Below are 15,216 nucleotides of genomic sequence, written 5' to 3'. Positions count from 1 at the left end.
AATGGGAATGGCTGTATGCAATAAATATTTGTTGTGGGCTTGGCAAGAAGGCAGTTGATGCATTTTTGCCACATAAAGTCAATGAAGTATTTACAAGAACATCAGTAACCAAGGAGAAAACACTGTGCTGCATCTGCTGTGCAAGAACATTTTAAGCTCAGCAGGCTTGGGTAGCTTGGACCAAAAGCCCTCAGGGAGCTGAGATCTCTGTCTTACAGATGTTCAGTTTTGATTCCCCTGGGAGTTCAAGGCAAAAATCACAAAATCATAGAATCCCAGACTGGTTTGGGTTGGGAGGGACCTAAAAACTCATCTTGTTCCAGCCCTGCCACGGGCAGGGACACCTTCCACCAGCCCAGGTTGCTCAGGGCCCCACCTGGGACTGGGGCATTGTGTGCTGAGGGGGCAGGGATGAGACCTGAGGAAACTGCAAACCAGCATCAGGCCTGGAAAGTAAAGGAAAAGGCACAATCAGGTGCTGATGGAGCAATAGGGCCAATGGCCATCCACAGGGTTTTATGGAAAACCAGACCATTTCAAACAACCCTGATTTCCATCCTTTCTCCCCTCGCAGATGTGATTCCAGCTGACATGAGGGATGGAGTGCAGAGTGCTCTGGGTCTGCACTGCAACCTCTGGAGCACTGGGGCCTCTGGAGACAAAGTAATTTGGAGTAATTTGAGTAATTTGGACTAAGCAGTTGAAGAATTGGTAGGTGAAGCTCATCTTGGAAACTTTTGAGTATTTCCTCAAGTTCCCAAGCAGATTTCACAGCTTAGTTTCTACTTTGATTCCACTGCTCTCTCTGCAGGTGAGATTACATCTGTCCAGCTGCTCAGATCATCCTCACTGCTCCCAGTGCTGCTCAACACCTGGAGAAGAGCTCAACACCTGGAGAAGGACATTATTATGTGGTAAAAGGATCACTGATGCCAAGCAGGGGCAGAAGGTAACAGTGGTATCATGACCATGACAGCCTGGAGATGGCAGGAGGGAAAGGTCAGTGTTAAAGGTGGTGACAGCCAAAGGTCCAAAAATCAAGTCTCTGTACTAAATATTTGCAGTCTTTGATATCTCAAATCATCTCTAGGTTTTCTTTTTCAACACCATCAGTTCCTCTAATAAAAGATGAGCTGCAGTGGGTACTAATAAGGAACAACATCTAAGACAAATGTGTTCCTGTTCATGGGGGGATACCTTGTGCTAAAAGAGCAAGGGGTTACTGACCCAGGAGACAAAGAAGAGCTTAAGTCAGTAGCTGGAAGATAAAACCAGACTTAACTGAGGTGAGAAATAACACAGTTTTCTCACTGGAAGGCACAGGAGCTGCTGGAGCAAGCCTCAGGGGCAAGTGGTGGTTCTCTCATCTCCTGATGTCCACAAGCCAGGGCTGCTCCTTGGAAAATCACCTTTGGCCAATGTCAAGTTACTGCTGTCCATGCAGATGTACTTGTTCCAAACATCCTGAAGCAGAGCACAGCACCTTCCTTCCACTCCTGGGAGTGGGAACCTGCAAATGGAGCCTCAGCCAACAAGTTCTGACCCAGTTCTGACCCCACGCCCCAATATTTCAACAGAAGAGGTTCTACAATTCTTCTAGATCATCTAGTCCAGCCCAAAACCATCCTAATATCTTATCCTGATGGTGCTGTATTGGTTTTTTCCCACAAATTGTTCCAAAGCAGCCATGAGAAACAATTGACTGTTCTACTTTTCCAAACTAGAGAAACTGAGTTCTTTTAACCTGCCTTCAGATGTCTGGTTTCCAATTTCTTATCAATTTTCCTGTTCTTTCCTGGATTCTCTCTAAGACATTGACACTCCTGCTCCAGCATCACATGATCACAACTACACTCTGAAAGCCACCAGGTGAATTATGAAAGAAATGGTGATGAGAGTCAAACCTGGCTCTTGTCTGGTGAAATCTGTTGGAAATACCACCCACCTAAGAGGAAACCAATTACAGATGGTCTTGAATAAGGTCTTCCAAACCAGAAGTGCACTCACTTTTCTTGTTGAGAGCTTTTTATTTGGTTGAAGAAAAATAATGACTTTCACAGGCATGAAGATGGAAGGATTTTGCAAGCAGAAAAGGAGGATCTGTCCAGGGAAGCTTGGCTGCTTTTAAGCCTTGAGTTTACTCCCATGTCAGGACAATGGGGAGATTTGGGCTGGGAATAAATCAGTGAGTGGTAATGTGGTGGGTGGGTGTGTGCTCACACTTGTGTGCTTGTGCAAAGGTGTGGGTTGGAAATATATCTCACTGTTCTGTGTCTCAGAGACCCATCAGTGTGTCTGGGAAGGTGCATCCAGGGCATAAGCACGAGCCAAATCCTGTGCAGTGGAGGGGATGCTTGGGCAGCCAGACCTGGAGAATCATGGAATCATAGAATATCCAAGCTGGAAGGGATCCACAAGGATCATCCATCCAAGTCCTGGCCCTGCCCAGGACACCACAACAATCCCACCCTGTCCCTGAGAGGATGATACAAACCCTCCTGGAGCTCTGGCAGCCTTGGGGCTGTGCCCACTGCCCTGGGGAGCCTGGTCAGTGCCAACCACCCTCTGGGGGAAGAACCTTTTCCTGAGATCCAACCTGACCCTGCCCTGACACAGCTCCAGCCCTTCCCTGGGTGCTGTCCCTGCTCACACAGAGCAGAGATGGAGCTGCCCCTCAGGAGGAAGCTGCAGACCCAGTGAGGTCCGACCTCAGTCCCCTCTTCTCCAGCTGAGCAAACCCAGTGACCTCAGCTGCTCCTTGTGTGGCCCCTCCAGACCCTCCACCATCCTCGTGTCCCCCCTTTGAATGCTCTCCAATAGCTTTATACCCTCCTTAATTTGTGGCACCCAACACTGCCCCCGAGATGAGGCCACTCCAGCCCAGAGCAGAGCAGGACCATCCCCTCCTTTGAGCAGCCAGCACCTACTGCAGCTCATCTTTGTCAAAGGAACTGATAACAATGAAAAAGAAAACCCAAAGAGCAAACAAAAACTTGAGACATCAAAGCCAGAAGAGCTGTGTTGTGTGGGGGGCATCTGAGCAGGGCCTGTGCAGGAGGATCCACTCAGGGTGATGCAGTGCAGAGAGCTGATGCTGGCAGATGGAGCAGAGCTGTGCACCAGCCCTGGGCACAGCAGTGAGGCACAGGAGAAAGCCTCAAACTCCCTGCAAATGCAGAACTGTTGTGTGATCACTGTGCCTGGACACAGGGACAGCCCTTACCCAGGTGATCTAACAGGGACACCAGTGGGGACTTGTTTGGGGCCATTTTGGTTTAACATTAACACTGTCCACATTGGTGATGGACCAAAATATCCCCCCCTGCATGGCAGCAGGGCTGTGCTGAGCTGGTGTGTCTGTCAGTCCCTCAGGGAGGATCCTCCAAGAGCTTTCTGGTGCCTTTTGTGTAGGGGAGGGGACCATCAGTGTTCACAGTGTGACAAGACCCAAGGATTTCTAATGCTCAGTGTTTTCATCACCAGTGGCAGGAATCACCCTCTGGCTGTGTGTGGTCTGGAGCTGAGGTGCAAACCCAACCCATCCACCCCCTGCTCCTGCTGGAGCTGCTGAGCACCCACAGCCTGAGTTATGCACACATTCAGGAACAGGCTCTCCCCTTGAGCTCAGCACCCCTCTGACACCAGCAGCTCCCAGCTCTGCTCTCCAAATTGATGTGCTGCCTCCTCAAAAGTAACCCCTGGACATGGGACACCCAGAGCTCCCGTGGTCACACACAGCCCCTGCCAGCTCAGGGAGTGCCTGCTCTTCAACCCCGTGGTTACACCAAACAAAATATTCCTGCTCAGAGATTTTTCTGGCCATCAAGAAACTCTTGGATGAATCTGGAGGCATTTGTGTCAGACTGGATGAAGGCAACATCTCTCATAAAAATAAATCTTTATTAATAGAAATTAAATGAAATGAAATCTTAAGGAGCTTGGTTACTCCCTGGGTCTGGTGCTCTGTATTCCTTCTTGCAGTCGAGCAAATAAGAACAATTCAGCTCCTTGAATGCGTGGAAATGTGCCAGCAAATGGCATAAGAATATCAGAGTGCATTAAAATCAAAATAAGTAAACATCAGAATGAGTTAAAATCCAAGTGAGTTATTGCTAATGGCTTTCAACCTTCAGTTTAGTTTTTCTTTAAAAATAACTATAAATGCAGAAGCTTTACAGGAAACTAAGTGAATATGAAACTAATCCCCTGAGATTGGCTTCAAATTTCAGTTCAATCAATCTCTTTTCTCTTTTTGTGCGAAATAAAGAAAAAGGAGTAAGAAACAGTGGATATTCTATGTGTGATTTTTTTCCCCTATGAACATAAAAATATCAAAGCATCCAGTAAATAGACTGAGGTATTCCATAAATTGGGTGGGTTTAATTTTTGTTTCATTTTAGCAGTAAAATATTTAGAGCTTTAATAGGATTTTTCCTTTGAATGACTCAGGACTTGTGATATAAAATCCTCATGGCCTCATCACCCAGTCCTGTGTGAGAGCCACTGGTGTGGTGGAGGTGGACTGAGAGCAACAGGAGCAGGGCTCTGGCTGAATTTCCAGGGAAGCAGCTGCTGATTTTGACCCCAAAGAGCACTGACCAACAAAACTGGCTGACCCCAGGAATCTTCCAGCTTAAAATACTGATGATTTTGTGATCCTGAATGGTCAGAGAGATTTATAGTAGCTTAGATAGTAGCTCTTAACAGGTATTTCTGAGTAAATATCTAGAACTGGAATGCATGAGCATCTCTCAAATGCAGGTGCAAAGTAGCTTATAAATGTAGGTACTTTTGAAATGTTTTTCTTGATACCTACTGGGTATGGAATGATTTAAAGTCATGCCATACGACCACTACAAAGCACACTTTTTAAACCATGGCAACATATGGGACAAAACCAGACTAAAAGTAACTCCCAACTGATTGGGGTGAACCATTCCCAGACACTCCTGCTTTGAAGATGACTCTGCTGAGCCACACACAGCTCTGCCCCTGGGACTCACCCTCCTGTGCACACCCTCCAAATACAGTGGAGGGAGGAAAATAGTGGTGGGACAAGGAGTGATGGGGGCAGAGTGAAAGAGGGGAGATTTAGGTTAGGTATGAGGAAGAAATTCTTCCCTGGGAGGGTGGGGAGGCCCTGGCACAGGCTGCCCAGAGAAACTGTGGCTGCCCCATCCCTGGAAGTGTCCAAGGCCAGGTTGGACGGGGCTTGGAGCAACCTGGGCTAGTGGAAGGTGTCCCTGCCCATGGCAGGGGGTGGGACTGGATGATCTTTAAGGTCCTTCCAACCCAAACCAGTCTGTGATTCTGTGGTTCTAATTAAAATGATGCTGGTGCTTGTGAAAAAATTATGACTTTGCAAACAATTGAGTTTTTATTTCAGTTCCAAGTGGAAGGATTTTATATTTTCATTGCACTCCCTCTAAAGAAGTCTGTCTAAAATATGTTTTCTGTGTCCTAAACCAAGGAAGGTCTCCAAATGCAAAACTACCAAAATGTTTCCTCCCAAATGAGTTATTTTGGTTTGATTAACGGGAATTTCTTCCCTTCACTGAAAATTCCCATGCAACTAATTTTGTAACTGAATCACTTGACAATGGACAGTCAGAAATGTTCTGATTTTTCCATCCTTTTTCACCCATTCTTCTTTTGAAGGGAATTCACTGCTGCCCTGGAGCATCCTGAAACCAGATATTTGGATTAATTATTAGTTGACCATTAATCCAGATAAAATTGTCACCCTAAATTTCAAGAAGGAGTTCTAGGTCTGAGTTTTCTTTTTGTTCCTCCACAACCCACTTCAGGCCAGGAATTGCTGGTTTTGTTGAAACAGAAGCTGAAGTTTATTTTAAAAGTAATTATAGGACATACATCCTCAAAACTGCCTAGAAAAGTATCCCTACTCACAGCCAGTCCAATTTCTCCAAGGGTTTTAGACTTCAGAATAAATCTAAGAATCACCATCAAAAGCAGCTCAGATATTTTTAAGATCTTGGCTTATCAAAACTGCACTTTCCTTTGAATTCTCCAGCTCTGGCTTTATATTTGGCTTGTCATGTTGGGTAACATCAGTTGCAGCAGTTTATTATTGGATGTAACACAATTTGACTGATGCAATGTGATGTGATAGGTCACAGTCTGATGTTTCATCTCAGTTATTAAAAATGGTCTGTGGAGCTGCAGCAAAGGAAAACCCGGGCTGGAAACGAGGGATGATGGCTGGAATTAGCCTGTTCTGGGTTTATTTTTAAACCTCACAGCATAATACAGATTCCAGTCAGGTTTTGCCTCCCATTAAAGGCTGCCAGCCCAGCAGAAGGACATGGCATGTTCCAACCCACACAGGGGCTGGAGACGTTAAATCAGGGTAATAACATATCCAAAATTCCCAGGGCTTCCAGGTCCTCTCTGAACACAGAGCTGAGTTACAGCTCTTGGTACCAGGATCCACCAAGAATCTCTCTCTGTGTTATTCCATTGCTCCCCAAACCCTCACCTGGGGACGTGGTGGACACGCAGGTCCACAATTCCCTCTCCTCCCCTCCTTCAGAGAAAGGCAGAAGGTCCACAATTGCCTCTCCTCTTTTCCTTCAGGAAAAAGGTATAAGGTCCACAAGCCCTTCTCCTCCATCCTTCTGGGGAAGGGTATAAGGTCCACAAGCCCCTCTCCTCCCCTCCTCCAGGGAAGGGCCGTGTGTCAGCCCTGCTTGGGCAGGGAGGGGGTGATGAGTTATTTTCTCCTCTCAGCAGAGCTGCTCCCTCCCCTGGAGCTGTTCTCAGCCCCCAGCTCATCACACAGAACTCCTGGCCAGGACAATGCCCTTGGTGCTGGGACCTTTTGCCACTTGCCAGCAAAGCAAAAACCACAGAAAAAAATGCTAAAGGAGGGGTTTATTCCAGAAAGTATCCCTTTATTCCACTGCACCTCCCCAGCCTCCTTTTTCTTCTTCAACCTGTAATTTCCAGCTTTAAGTTGGTGCCTGTGGAAGCTGGGATTTGCCAAAGCAGGGATTTGCCAAAGCAGTCAGAAGGTGGTACTTTTTGTATGGGCTTCTAGGACCAAGTCACAAAGAACCCAGGATCCCTACAATTCCTACATAATTAAGAGGGATGGTGCTTTCCTGCTCAGGTAGAGAAACTCCAGCTTTCCTTTCTCGTGCAGGTGATGTTCCCTTCCCAGTCCTGCACCTCTGGCTTTGTTTGAATATCTTCTTATTGAACATTTTCTCACTGCAGCACTGTAGGTATGCTTTTGTTTTCTGCTCTCTGACTGACTCTGTTGGTTTGATGGGGGTTTGGTTACCATTGGCTGGGACACTCAGGGCTCTTCCTGTGCTTGGAAATACATAAAAATATATTTTTTATATAGATACACTCAGCCAAACCTGATTCTTTCCAGCACTGTATCACTGACCTTAATAGAGCCCAAGTCTTAAAAACAAGTTCGACTTCTCCTTCTCAGTCGTATTAATATAAATCAGATGAGTGGAATGTTCTAAACAAGAAGGAGGTAATTTGGGAGATGGAAAACTCATTCAAGAATGGGAAATTTCAGGAGGGGTCCATAGGTTGGTGTCACAAGGCCATTGGCACCAGTGCTCACAAGTGGTCCCAAGCTCAACAGCAAATGCCATGTTTACCTGATGAGAAAAATCCATCATTTTGTGTGCAATTTCTCGGGTTTTGGTCAACTTTTCTGATTTTTAAGTGAGGAAATATCTCGAAGAATTTCTTGCACACAGTTGTTAAGAGAAAATTACAGATTGGCTTTGAGAGTGTGTCCAAACAGACTCAACAATTTTCTCTAAATGCCATTTGACTGATTTTTTTTTTTTTTAACAAGTGGGGAAAAAAAAATCAATCCAAAGACCATCCTCAACCCATTGCCCAGATTGTCTGCGTGTCATCCCCGTGGCTGTGCTCAGTTCTGCTCCCAGCTGGGCTTTCAAAGGCACCTAATGCAGCACTACAAGCCCTGGCTTTTCAAAAGCGTTTAGAAAGCTCATTCCCTTCAATTTCTGTGGAATTTAGAAGTTTAAACCTCTTTGAGGATCAGCCTTAGGCATCTCTGAATAGCACAACTCCATCTGAAAACAGGTATTACAGAGAGAGAAGGGCTCTCTTGTGAAGACAGACTTCAAAGGTGGGGAGTATTAAGTTTTGAAGGAGAGAAAAAGAAGTGGGGACTGGGGAAGGGAATGGGAAATAATGAGTGGTGTAAGGGAAAGAAGTAATTTTCTGATTCATATTTGGAACAGCAAAGAATGTTCTATGAAGTTGAATGACATGAAATTTAAAAATACTGGAAGAAAATGCAGTAAATGATCACTCAGAGGGACTCAACGTCACAATTCAGCCTCAAGGCCAGGATTTCTGCAGTGCAAGAAGTAGAAAAAGCTTTTTTTTGTTTTTTTTTTTTTTCTTTTTTTGCCTTTTTCTCCAAGGAAGAAGTGAAGTCCCAAGAAATTATTCGAAGTGGGGGAAATTCTTCATTTTACATGGGAAATATCTCAAATTTTCTTTTGAAGAGTGGTGAACGTTGTCCCACAGAGACACCCCCACAACATCCACTTTGTTACTGCCAAAACTGAGCCCTGGGCGAAGGAACCTTCCTCCCTCATCCCTGCACACCCCAAAGGGCCTCAGGGAAATCCCAGTGAAGCTCTGGAGGGTGACCTGACCCTTCCCCAGGAGTTTCCAGGAACTCTGGGCATATTCTGTGCCCAAAAGTGACCCAGTCCGTGCTGGAATATTCCAGTGTTGGCAGTGCTGGAAGCAAATGCAGCCAGAGAGCAAAGGGGAGTTCTCCATCAGGACATTTCTAACTCACACAGCTGTCATTCATTGTATTTTGAAGTAAAAAAGATGGAGCAAAAATTCTCTTTCCTGACTGAGAACACAGAGGAGCATTTCCCCCTTCCAGGCAGGGATGCTGGAAGGTGACCCACCCTTTGGAAAGAAGAAGGAACTCAGAAACTTTCCCAAAAGAGCTGGTTTATCCTGACCCCTGCCCAGCAGTTGTTTTAATTTCACCCCATCCAGCACCCAGCTCAGCACCCACATCACAACCCCCCACCCACCCTGGGCACAGCCCTGCAGACATCTGTCCCCAGCTGGTCCTTGGGAGCTCAGGGAGCAGCATCTCACTGCCCACAGCCACTGCCCCTCAGTGCCAGGGGAGGGGACCTTGGGGGCACCTCGGGGGCACCTCATCTGCCCCAAAAGCTCAGCTTGGAGAGCTCAGGGCTCCTCAAGAGTTATCCCCACCTCTGACCCCAGCCCAGCTCTGCTTTGTGCACCTTTTCTATCCATACCTGAGCCTCTGCAGTGGGTGGACATTCAGGAATTTCCCCTGAACTTTGCTCCTTGAGCTTCTTTCTGGTGTAACTGAGTGTCTGCCTCACCAAGGGCATCCATCAGCTGTGGAAATATCCCTCATGATGTCCACAGACTCTGGATTCATCTCCCCTAACATTAACATGGGAGGTGTCCATGGCCAGCCCAAGTCCATGGAGAGGTAACAGCTCCCTGGAGAAGGATCATCCCATCTTCAGACAAAGTTGTTCCCATTTGAGGATGAGCCCCAACCGTGTCCTGGGGCCATCAGGCACAGCAGCACTGAAGGAGGGAGGGGATTGTCCTGCTCTGCTCTGGGCTGGGGTGGCCTCACCTCGAGTGCTGGGGCAGTTTGGGCACCACAAAATAAGAAAGAACTGAAGCTGTTAGAGAGTGTCCAAGGGATGGGGAAGGGTCTGGAGGGCTCACATGAGGAGAAGCTGAGGGCACTTGGCTTGTTCAGCTGGAGGAGACTGAGGTCAGAGCTCATCAGGGTCTGCAGTTCCTTGGGAGGGGCAGCTCCATCTCTGCTCTGTGAGCAGGGACAGCACCCAGGGAATGGCTGGAGCTGTGTCAGGGCAGGGTCAGGTTGGATCTCAGAGAAAGGTTCTTCCCCCAGAGGGTGGTTGGGCACTGACCAGGCTCCCCAGGGCAGTGGGCACAGCCCCAAGGCTGCCAGAGCTCCAGGAGGGTTTGGACAATGTCCTCAGGGACAGGGTGGGATTGTTGGGGTGTCTGTGCAGGGCCAGGGGTTGATCCTTGTGGGTGCCTTCCAGCTCAGGATATTCCATGATTCTATGATCCCAGGAAGTCTCTCTGCTCTCTGCAGAGGCAGCCAGCACCGAGTTCTGAAGGAAGAGGAGATGTGTCCAACCCTGACACTGCACATGCCCTGCCAGGGGTTTCTGAGCCCCGTGTGCTTTGTGGGCTGAACAGATTTCTGGAAATAACAGCAAAAGAAATAATCCTGTGGCTCAGGTGAGACCCAAACTCATGGAGCTCCACCAAGGTGCCTCCAGCTCCACTGAGAGCCCCAGAGCAGCAAACTGATCCAGGTATTCCCAGGTATTTCCATGATCTCAGAAGGGGGTTCCCATGGCATGTCCCAACACGCTGGACTTTGGAAATCATTGGCTTTACATTTGGTCATTTTGTCATTTAGACATCTCCTAAAAACGTGTACAAGAAATGCCAGCGTCCCAAATTCAGCTGCTACAGAATGTTAGTACGTTTGCTACACACATTTTTCACAAGTAATAATGAGTGACAAAAATAACTGACCTACTTATAACTCCACAAATACCTGTACCTCACATTTGGAGGCAGAGAAATCAGCGTGGAGACATTTAGAACAAGTCTATTCTTGAACACCCTTTTTTAACTCTCTTTAAATTATTCCAATTTGGACAGTTTCTAATGTAATTTTTTTGTACACCTTGCAACTCCCTGGAGCTGTTTCTGTAGTTCCAGGCACGTCTGCACCGAGTACAAAACCCTGACGATCATTAATATTAAAAGATTTGGCTCCCCCAGGAGAGCAGAGTCCATTCTCACCATCACACCCTGCTCAGTGGAGCCTGTGGATCTGTGTCAGCCTCAAACCAAGCCCACCCATTTTGTTAAAAGCTGATTTTCCCCCCAGGCTTCTCCCAGTGGTGGCAAAGTGGCTTTTGAATCCCTCCAGTGCTGAGCTGCTGCTCCATTTTGAGGACTTTGTTGATGGCCTTCTCCATCCCATTGGATTTCACCCTGCAGATGATGGAATTAGGGGCAAGATCTCCTGTGTGAAACCAAGGATCAGGTCCTGTCCTTTTGCAGCCCCACCAGGACAGGAACCAGCTCCAGTTTGGTCAGAGCAGGACCCACCAAACAGAGCAAAGCCCAAACCTGGGGTACCCACCAAGTTGTACAACACCCAGAGAATTCCTCTTTTGTTACCCCACCTCCTGTGCCCTCCATCACAGGACCCTTTTACATTTCCCCACATTTCTTCTTGGTCTTTTTCCGTCAGAAATTGGTTCCATTTTCCATCAGAAAAGACAATGTTTGTTTTGATTGGGGTTTTTGTGTTTTCTTTAGGGCAGTTTTTCCTCCTTCCTTGTGTCCTCCATGGCTACAGTGACAAAGAGTCTCTATTGCTAAAGATTTTTTAGGCCTTTTAACAGAATTATCCCAAACCTGCAGATTGCTCCAGACAGAGCTGAAATGCTTTAACTTTGTTATTGTTTTCTCACACAGATCAGTCCCAGCTCCCACATTAATTATCTTTGCCAGGTCCTCCCATTCTCCATCCTACTTAAAATTCCTACCCAGCTGCAAAGCAACTGGAATAAAATGCATCTGGACAAGTGGTGGATATAAAACTGATCTCCCTCAGCAAAACCTGATTTTGCTGCTCCCAAACCTACCCAGTGGCACCAGACAGTCAATCAGCCAACCAGGGATTCTGGCAAACAAATCCCAATCCATTCCATATGGCATGATTTGACCCACTTGGAAATAGTTATTCCTTTAGGACAGATCTGACGAAATCGAAGTCCCTGGGGATGTTTCTGTGACCAGTGTGTGGGGACTGTCTCACTGAATTTTTCCATCCCTGTCCTTGGGAAGCAGCTCTTCCTGGGGCAGGTTTTGGGGACACAACAACAGAGTCCACCAGACCTGAATACATTAACCACAGTCTGGGTAAGAATGGGCAAACCCAATCCTCTGAACACTGATACCACTAAAATCATAAAGAGGAGGCTTTCAGTGCTGTTCCAGGATGGTTGGAAGAGGAAAAAATACCACCAAGACAATTACTGAAGGAAAATAAGTAAAGGTGTTCTTTTCCTGTTTTGATGGAATTAAACATAACAGGGAAGGGTCATTTACAGCAGTTTGGTTTGGTTCTTCTGAAAAATCAGATGAGCTCTGACTTCCCAGCTGAAATTTGGGGGTTCATTCTTCTGACAAAAGCAAGAATTGCCCCTGTACACATTTTCTTCCTCAAAATCCTCTGACAAACCTTCTATTCTCTGACAACCTCTGCTTGAAACAACAGGATGTTGATGTTCAGGCCATGGTCAGATTTTAAAGAAATATGGAGCATGTCTAGCACTGAAAGCAGACCCTTCAAAACTCACACTGTGTGTTTCAAAAATTTAAGAGCAAGCTTTTTTTAATGCAATTGTGGACGACTCTGCTCTCGAGTCTCTCCTTTCACGAGAGCTCAACCCTTGCAGCTCCAGGTGGAATAAATGTCAGGTCCTGTGTTCAGATTACGTGATTGATGTGTGAACTGAATCTCAAACCGTTGTTTAAATGCTGAGAGGCATTTCAGCATTTCAGCTGAAAGTCTTTTCAGATGTTGCATTTTTAAATCACAGCCTGGCAGTTGCCAAATAAAAGTTTTATTGGAGTCTGGGCCATTAATTTTCCTTCCCATACCAGCTTCACTTTGGTTTTTGAGGCTGGAAATGAGTTTCTCAGCTCTGGTCAACCTTCTCCAGGAAAAGCTTCACCCCAGGACCTCACAGAGGCTTGTTTTGGGTGCTGATGGAAGTGTCTGTTCAGACAGAGGTTTTGGGAAACACTAAAATGATTTTAAAGAATCATTTATTCATTTTTGTTACTAATCCTACAGCAATAGATAAAAGAATTTTGCAGAAGTGAGAGGGCAACTGCTTATAAACAATTAACAAGTTAAGTCAGTGCCAGAGGACACAGGGTGGGGTTGTTGGGGTGTCTGTGCAGGGCCAGGAGTTGGACTCGATGATCCCTGTGGGTCCCTCCCAGCTCAGGATATTCTGTGATTCTATGACACAGAGCTCAGGCTTTTGTATTTTGGCTGAACAAAACTTGGGGTTTTTGCTTTACAAGAGGCTTTTTAGGACAGATATTTTCAGAAAGTATTAAAAAAACCCTCCATTATTTACAGCTATTCAATCTCCATGATCTAAAAACATTCAAGCCTCATCCTTCCTCAGCACATCTCTGGCCTGGGATGGGAAGGAGCCTGGCACAGGGCGAGTTAGGAGCACCCTCCAGGGCTGTTCTTTGGTGGGATCCAGGGGCACTTTGGGTCCCAGGTCCCACCCCTCTCTTCCAGACTCCTCAATCCCACTTTCACACACAGAATTGCTCCAGCAAACACCAACACAAAGAATCCAAGATGTCACCACCATCAAGCATTTCAAGCCCAGGGCTCTCTTCACAGCTCAAAGCAGGGAGACTTGCAAACATCTAATACAAGCAGGAAAAATGAATAATATATGAAAGAAAAAGCAAAAAACCAGGAAACAGTCAGAAGTGTGAGGTGCTAATTGCTGAACATTCCCCATAGCAAAGTGACAGACAGGGAAAGGCTGGGATGGATGTGGCAGGGAGCACCATTCCCTCCCTGAGCCCTGCACATGCAAGGCAGGCAGGGTGACAGTGGCTCTGTCCTATGCCAGGTGTTTCACAAGGTGCTTCAATAAGTGGGGGAGAAAATGCCACCCCGGGAAAATTCACTTCCTACAGCAGTTTTGAAATTTGAGGCTTGTTCTCCCCACACTCAGGTCCTCCCTGACCCTCCTCACTGCAGCCCCCTTCTCTCTCCCTCCTCTTTCTCAGCTTTGCTGCAAATGTTGCTGGGTGAGGGTCCTTCTCTGTCCCAAACTGAGAATAAACCAGACCTTTGCCATCACAGACTCAGACAGAAAATACACCAAAATTCTGAGGAGAAATCACAGAAAATATGCTGAGTTGGAAGGGCTCTACAAGGATCACCCATCCAACTCCTGGCCCTGCACAGACACCTCAACAATCCCACCCTGTCCCCAGAGGATCATCCAAACCCTCCTGGAGCTCTGGCAGCCTTGGGGCTGTGCCCACTGCCCTGGGGAGGGCCTTGGTTCAGTTGCCAAACCCAGGCCTCTGGGAGAAGAACCTTTTACCTGAGATCCAACCTGACCCGCCCTGACCACAAACTTCATGGAATCACAGAAGGGTTCAGGCTCAAAGGGACCGCTGGAGGTCAGCCAGTCCCACCTCCCCACAGTGGCTCAGGATTGTGTCCAGACAACTTTGGAATATCCCCAGTGATGAAGACCCCACACCCTCTGTGGGCACCTGTTCTTTGCTGTCACCTGCAGAGGAAAGAAGTTCTTCCTCATGTTCAGGTGGAACTTCCTGGGCATCAGTTCCTGCCCGTTCCTCTTGTCCCATTGCTGGGCACCTCCGAGCAGAGCCAGGTCCATGCTCTGCCCCTGCAGACACTGATGGACATGGATGACATCAATCTACCTGAGGCCACCGATAAGGTCATTGTGTATAATGATATATTTAATGTATAAAGCCCATTATATATAATCTATAAGCCCATTTGCTCCCACAATCCCCCACAGCCCTGTAGCCACCCCACAACCCCACCCCCCCCACAGCCCAGGGGGCAGCTTAGGGGATGCAGGTAGCAAAAATCCTGGTATTTGGGGGGACTTGTGATGCTCAAGACCAGACACTTGACAGAGAGTGGAACAGTGGAATTTGCAGAGCAATTTCTGGAGATTTGGCTCCTTTCCTGCTTAAAATCCACCTCCCTTTTGTGCCACATCACCCCCAGCTCCTTCCCCGCCGTCCCTCAGCAGCAGAGCTTCCCCTCCATGTCATTCCCTCCATAGTTCCCCACACCCTCAGCAGCACGTTTGTTAGTTGACAGTTATTTCATATTTCATTTGCCATTTGTCAGCCCTGTAACACGGATTCAAGTTCCTGTTTGATGTTTTCATGTTATCTACAAACGCTTTAAAGTCGCGGCGCTCTCGCAGCACAGCCACCCCCCTCTAGTGGTCCAAAGGCTGGCAGAGTTCTGCAAAAATTCCAGCATTTTTCAGGTGCTGAGGGTCCATCTGGCTT

Source organism: Manacus vitellinus, unplaced genomic scaffold, assembly GCF_001715985.3.
Source record: "Manacus vitellinus isolate BGI_N305 unplaced genomic scaffold, ASM171598v3 scaffold_27_pilon, whole genome shotgun sequence".
NCBI classification, from domain to species: domain Eukaryota; kingdom Metazoa; phylum Chordata; class Aves; order Passeriformes; family Pipridae; genus Manacus; species Manacus vitellinus.
The sequence above is the reverse complement of the archived record's forward strand: the minus strand, read 5'-3'. Positions refer to the sequence as shown.